This window comes from Pteropus vampyrus, unplaced genomic scaffold (assembly GCF_000151845.1).
Source record: "Pteropus vampyrus isolate Shadow unplaced genomic scaffold, Pvam_2.0 Scaffold340, whole genome shotgun sequence".
Taxonomy (NCBI): Eukaryota; Metazoa; Chordata; class Mammalia; order Chiroptera; family Pteropodidae; genus Pteropus; species Pteropus vampyrus.
The window spans coordinates 2,469,888-2,477,330 of NW_011889121.1; the positions used below are offsets into that span (position 1 = coordinate 2,469,888).

Sequence of the window (7,443 nt, forward strand, 5' to 3'; positions counted from 1 at the left end):
TTGTACATATGTACCACTGCTTCTTTAGCCAATCATCTATCATAGGATGCTTCGGTTGCTTCCATGTCCTGGCCACTGTGAATAATGCTGCTGTGAACATTGGTGTGCACGTATCTTTTCAGATATGGGTTTTCAAGTCTTTGGGGTAAATACCCAGTAGAGGGATTGCTGGATCATATGGTAGATCAACTCTTAGTTTTTTGAGGAATCTCCATATTGTTTTCTATAGTGGCTGTACCAATTTTCTGAGTGGCCTTTTGATTTATTTATAAGAATCTTTTATTTAAAGATGTCAATTATCCCTATACTGGTTCATCTTTGACTAGCATCCAAATATTCTAATTGCTTTAATCATTCTCTCTCTCTCTCTCTCTCTCTCTCTCTCTCTCTCTCTCTCTCTCATCTGAGGTTATGGAAAGGCTTTTCTCCTATTGCTTGAAATGACTTTCATCTGGGTTTATTATCTCTGATGTACTCATTTATGTATCAGATCTGTTGTCAATTAAACTCATTGGCCCTCCAGTTTCTACATTTTATCTTACTATCAGAATTTATCATCTTATCTTGAACTTCTGTTCACTTAATTCATTTAAAATATGAAATCTTTCATAAATTTACATGTCATCCTTTCACATGTGCTATACTAACTATTTACTTTATCATTCCAATTTCAAGATATATATTATGTCTAAATAAACAAGTTATAATAACAAAAATAAGTTGAGATTTGTCAAGTTTGTGTCAGGTACTTAGCAAAGTGATTTATACGCATTAATTTATTTAATTTTCAAAATAACCCTACATAGAGATTCTTCTCCATTTTACAGATGAGGAAATTAGAACTAAGGGAGTTTAAATAACTTGTGCAAGAATGTATAAATAGTAAAAGACAGACCTACATATGGGTTCTAGCTATTTATTATAATGTTATACATATTTATTGACTTGTATTCTTTATTAATTGCCCAACATATCCAGATATATAAGAACTTCACTATTAGGCAAAACAGATTTTCTGTGATACCAATATACTTATTGAAGATAGGGGGAACGAGAAACAATTCCATCATTTAAGGAGAAGCAAACTCAGAAAATAAAAATGAGGTTTAGAGTAATTGAGTGAAGGTGATACACTAACGATAGCATTTGGGATATTTTCATTTACTACGAGACCAGGGGAACATTATTTTATACATTTGAGTTTTGACAATTACTATTTTTTCTAATATCTACCTATTTTTTGTCCCTAGGTGTAAGTATCGCAAGAATTTCTTAAAAAGAGCTGTGTCTGTGCTGCACAAAAAAGAGAACAGTAAGTGTGTAAGCATATGGGTTTGTGTGTGTGTATTTGTGAGTGAGTGTTTAGAAGATACCTATGAAACTGTTCACTGTGGCCTACTGTCCAGATGAAAGAGAACACTTGATCAGAAACTACTAGTAGAGACAAAGATAACTGAAGTAAATGATACCAGTGATGGGACCATAAATAAATTAATTAATAGATTAGGATAGACTAGACTAAACTAGAATAGGAAAAAAAAGCGTGAGCAGGTGTAAAAATCCAGCTTTTAAAGTATTAAACTGATTATTTCCACTATTTGTGCTCAACTCTCATGGACTGCTTGCAACTTATATGAGTAGTGAAAAAAAGCAGGGTAACAAGACCAGTGAGGTGTTCAACAATGAAATACGAAGCTTGGGAAACTCTGATTTGAATTCTGAGTATTTTTCTTCTTATTCAGGTAATACTTTAACTGAAATTCAATTTCTATAGTTTGTAAAATACCATTGTGAGGATTGCCTTCAACATAAAAGCGCATTTTATTACCTTGTTTTCTGAGGGAAAATGCATGTCAAGTTACAGAAAATTGGTTCATTTGTGGATCTTTAACAAAACTTTAGCTCATGCATTGGTATCTATTTGTCTGTTAGATCCTTCACCTTTCTTCTATAGTTCTTATGATATAAACCTATAGTCTTTCACAAGAAAACCAAAGATTATATTTTTGAACCATAAGTGGCATAGTGATTTAGAGCAAGAGAATTTCCTGTTACTAACTGAAGATACTCTGGTATCTTCAACAATCTGAATTCTTCCTTGCCAAAGGTAAATGATGAGTCTTTATTTTTCAAGATTTTATGTTTAATCCTTATGTGTTTTGTTGTACATATTTCAGGACAAAAGTTTTACAAATCAGATTCAGCAATCATAAAAGCATGATTGTGGACATTTGACAAATCTTGGAAAATCACAAACATCTTTTATAAGCATTCTTTTAAAAATACTATTAAGCATACCAAAATGGCAATGTAGGAGATTGCTGCCTCTCCCTTTCTCCACAAAACTCAATAATTAGACAGCTATCCACAAAACAAACAAACAAACAAACAAACAAACAAAACAGCTCTGGAAGATCTCTAGGGTTCTATTTTTTTAAATTTAGTAACACAGTGGAACAAAAATCCTGAGAATAATTGCACAAGAAAAGAATGAAGACTGCTTCATTTTGCCTGCATCATCCCATTCCCCAAAGCTAGCACTGTTCAACACCAAGAGGGAACTTTCCCAACTAGAAAGAGTTCCCCTCACCAGGAAAAATGAGTGAGGTGAATAAACAGCTGTTCCACCTTTCAGAGTACCATACAAAGGTCCCACTTTGGTTTTACCCCACTCAATTTGGCAAAGTTGAGACATTTAAGACAGCTATAAACAAGAAAGAAAAGAAAGGCCTAATCATAACAGCCACATAGAAGAGTGATTATAGCTCACAAAGATCAGCTCTACAGACAAACTTAGCAAATTTCACCACTGATGAAACCAAGAGCTAGCATAGCTGCCACAGACCCCCTGCAGATTTCACCAGCTTTTGCCCCACAGGTATTCAAATTCATGGGTGCCAGGCATTGAGTCCATCCCTGCTCCCTCCCCTCCCTATCCCTTATGAGCCCAGGACCCTCAGCGGCTCAGGTTACTGCAGCTAAACGAATATAATATGTTAGCTGCCTGAGTCTCTCCCTGCTCTTTCTGTACCCCATGCCTCTGCCAAACTCCAAGAAATGCACCAAGAGCCAACTTAGGCTTCTGTGGCTACATGCATACAAAATGCCAGCCTACAACCCCCCCGGGTGACTCCCACCACTGTGAACACGTTTAGGGCTAGCTACTCCAGCTTTTCCCCTGTGTGACACCAGCCTGATTCCTGTCATCAGCCTCAACTGCAGTGCATACACCTGGAGGGAGAGGAAACAGCCAGAGGAGAGCCTATTGACAGCCAGGGCCACTGCTTCTGCCATTGAGCCTTTAGTTGGCCCCATGTTGCCTGTCCTGGCCCCCAATACTGTGTGTGTGTGTTTGGAACCACCCCTACTGCTACACAGACACCTGCAGCTGAGTGTAAGCACACTACCAGCTCCAGTCACCACCCTTGCCCATCCTGGTCCCTAGCCACAGGACTTGGAGGCACCACTGAGGGCTCCAACATTCCTTACAGCCACTGCACCCACCCTCCTGCAGTACTCACCAAGGACCACTAAGTTGTTGATGCAGTGGAGCCCAGTAGCCTGAGCTGAAGAGACATCATACCCCCCTAAAGACAAGGTGCCACCATGTGCCCTCACACTTGGCACCCTACACTATTAGAGCAGGGTGTCATAGCACACTCCAGCATCACTTCACTCGCAGAGTGGAGTCTTTCCTTATCAGTGTCAGTCTATAAAGTCTGGAAGAGATGACTGCTTTTTTAAATGGGCAGATATCTATACAAGCCTACAGAGATTACAAAGAATCAGGGAAATATGACTGCATGAAAGGAATACAGTAAACCTCTAGTACCTAGCTCTAAAGAAATGGAGTTCCAGGAATCTCTCAACAAAGTGTTCATGATAATAGTTCTACAGATGTGCAGAGAGCTACAAGAAACTACAGAGAAGCAATTTTACAATATAAGAAAAACAATACATGAACAAAATGAGAAGTTCAACAAAGAGAAAGAAAACATTAAAAAAAATAACTAAATGGAAAATTGGGAGCTGAAAAACATAATGACTAAACTGAAGAATTAAAGAGAGCTTCAACAGTAAGCTTGAACAAGCAGAAGAGAGAATCAGTGAGCTATAAGAGAAGTAAACAAAAATTATCCGATCAGAGAAACAAAAAGAAAAAGAAAAAAAAAGAAGAATGAAAAGGAATAAAGAAGCCTATGGAACTTATGGAACACAATAAAAAGAAATAATGTACATATCTTTGGAGTACTAAAAAGATAAAAGAGGAGAAAATGTTAGAAAGCTTATTTAAAGAAACAATGGCTGAGAAATTCCCAAACCTGGCAACAGATTTGGACATCTGAGTTCATAAAGCTAGAGAGTCACCCCCAAATTTTAATACAAAACCACCTATCCAGGTGCATAATAATAAAACTATCTAAAATCAAAGCCAAAGAGAGAATTCTAAAAACAACAAGAGAAAAAAAAAATATTTTTAGAAGGAAACCTCATAAGGCAATCAGTAGATTTTTCACCAAAGACCTTGTAAGCCAGAAGAAAATGGAAAGATATAGTCAAAATGCTGAAAGAAACAAGCTGTCCACCAAGAATACTTTACCCAGAAAAACTGTTCTTCATAAATGAACGTGAGATAAAGACTTTCCCTAATTAACAGAAGCTGAAGGAATTAATTACCACTAAACCTGCCTTACAAGAAGTACTGAAAGCGGTTCTTCATGCTGAAATGAAAGGATCCTGATTAGCAATATGAAAACGTACAACACACTCTTACAGGTAAGCATATGGTCAGATTCAGAATACCCTAATACTATAATATAGTGATGTGTTAACTAATTAAATATAGTATAAAGATTAAAGGACTAAAGTATTTAAAATAGCTACAACTACACCAATTTTTTAATGGATATATATTATAAAACTATAAATGGTGCCATCAAAAATATAAAAGGGGGAATCAAAAGGGGTAGCATTTTTGTATGTGACTTAAATTAAATTTGTATCAGTGTAAAATAGAATGTTACATATAAGATGTTTTATGTAATCCTCTGAGTAACCACAAAGCAAAAACCTACAGTAGATTCACAAAAGATAGAGAAGGGAAGTGAAACATACCACTATAGAAAATCATCAATTCACACAGAAAGGCAGCAACAGAGGAAGAAAGGAACAAGGGAACTATAAAACAGCCAGAAAACAATAAGATGACAGTAGTAAGTCCTTACCTATCCATAATTATTCTAAAAGTAAATGGTTGAATACTTCAATGAAGAGGTACAGAGTGGCTGGATGGGTGTGTGCTTCCTATAAGAGACTAACTGTCTTTAAGAACACACATAGGCTCAAAGTAAAGAGGTGGAAAAACTACTCTATTCAATTGGAAACCAAAAGAGAACATAGGTAGCTGTCCTTATATGAGAAAAAATAGACTTTAAGCCCAAATCTGTAATGACACAAAGATGGTCATTAATTAATGATAAAGGGGTAAATTCATCAAGATTTAATGATCATAAATATACATATACCCAACATCAGAGCACCTAAATATATTAAGCTAATACTAACAGATATGAAGGGAGAAAAAGACAATAATATAACAATAGCTGGGGACTTCAATACTCTCAATTTCAACAATTGATAGATCATCCAGACAAAATCAACAAGGAAATGTTGGACTGCAACCTTACTTTACACTCAATGGACCTAACAGACATATGCAGAACATTCCATTCAAAAGCAACAACATATATACATTCTTCTCAAATGCACATAAACGTTCTCTAGGATAGATCATCTGATAGGTCACAAAACAAATCTTAGCAAATTTAAGAAGACTGAAATTATGCCATATCTTGTGCCACAATGGTATGAAACTAAAAATCAATAACAGGAAGAAAGCTGGAAAATTCACGACTATGTGGAAATTAAACAACAGACTCTCGAACAAGTAATGGGGTCAAAGAAGAAATAAAAAAGGAAATCAAAAGAATATTTTGAAACAGAATGAAAATAGTACAACATATATAAACTTTGGTATGCTGCAAAAGCAATTATAACAGAATAAATGCCTAAGGTAAAAATATATATATATATCTTAAACAAATAAACTAACAGTATCTAAAAGAACTAGAAAGAAAAGAACAAAGTCCAAATTTAGCAGAAGAAAGAAAACAAAGATCAGAGCAGAAATAAATGAAATAGAGACTAGAAAAATCAATAGAAAAAATAAAATTAAGAGCTTGTTTCCTGAGAAGATAAACGAAACTGCAAACTTTAGCAAGACTAAGAAAAAAAGAGAGAGGACTCAAATAAAATCAGAAATGTAAGAGGAAATATTACAAATGATACCACAGAAATACATAAAATCACAAGACTACTTTGAAAAATTATATACTAACAAATTAAGCAACCTAGAAGAAATGGATAAATTCCTAGGAACAACCAACCAAGAGTAAAATTATGAGGAAATACAAAATCTGAACATATCAATAACAAGTAAGGAGATTGACTCAGTAATCAAAAACCTCCCAGCACAGAAAATCTCAGGACCAGACAGTTTCACTGGTGAATTCTACCAAATATTTAAAGAGGAATTAATGCTAATTCTTCTCAAAATCTTCCAAAAAATTGAAGAGGAAGAAATACTTCTAATCTAATTTTATGATGCCAGCATTATTTTGATACTAAAGCCAATAAAAACACTATAAAGAAAACTATAGACCAATATCGCTGATGAATACAGATGCAAAAACTCACAGCAAAATATTTTCAAATATGTCTACGGCCATCCTACCCTGAACACACCCAATCCTCTCTGATCTTGGAAGCTAAGCAGGGTCGGGCCTGGTTAGTACTTGGATGGGAGACCACCTAGGAAGACCAGGTGCTGTAGGCGTAAAAAAAAATTAAAATTCAAACTCAACAACATATTAAAATGATCATACCCCATAATCAAGGAGGATTATCCCTGAGATGATTCAACATACACAAATCAATAAATATTTTATACCATCTTAATAAAATGAAAGATAAAAATCATATATCTCAACAGATGCAGAAAGAGCATTTGACAAAACAATGTCCTTTCATAATAAAAACACTTAATAAAGTGGGTATAGAAGGCCATTTAAGATAATTGCAGAGCCTATATCACCCTCAAAGTTAAAAGGTTGAACGATTTTCTTCTAAGATCTGTATCAAAACAATCCAATTCAAAAATGAGCAGAGGAACTAAATAGGCATTTTCCCAAAAGAGACATACAAATGGCTGGCCAAATGGTACGTGGAAAGGTACTCAATGCCACTAATCACCAGGGAAATGTAAATGAAAACCACAATGAAATAACATCTTACACCTCTTAGAATGGCTATCATTAAATACAAAAAGGTAACAAGTGTTGTTGAGGATATAGAGAAAAAAGAACACTTCAACGCTATTGGTGG

The 7,443-nt window shown here is 35.1% G+C and overlaps 1 non-coding gene across 1 annotated transcript; it reads left to right on the forward strand.

The window, feature by feature from the left end:
- Positions 1–6,776: 6,776 nt before the first annotated feature.
- LOC111730913 lies at positions 6,777–6,895 on the forward strand. Its single transcript, XR_002776864.1, has one exon. It is a non-coding gene; the product is annotated as a 5S ribosomal RNA (ribosomal RNA).
- Positions 6,896–7,443: the final 548 nt, after the last annotated feature.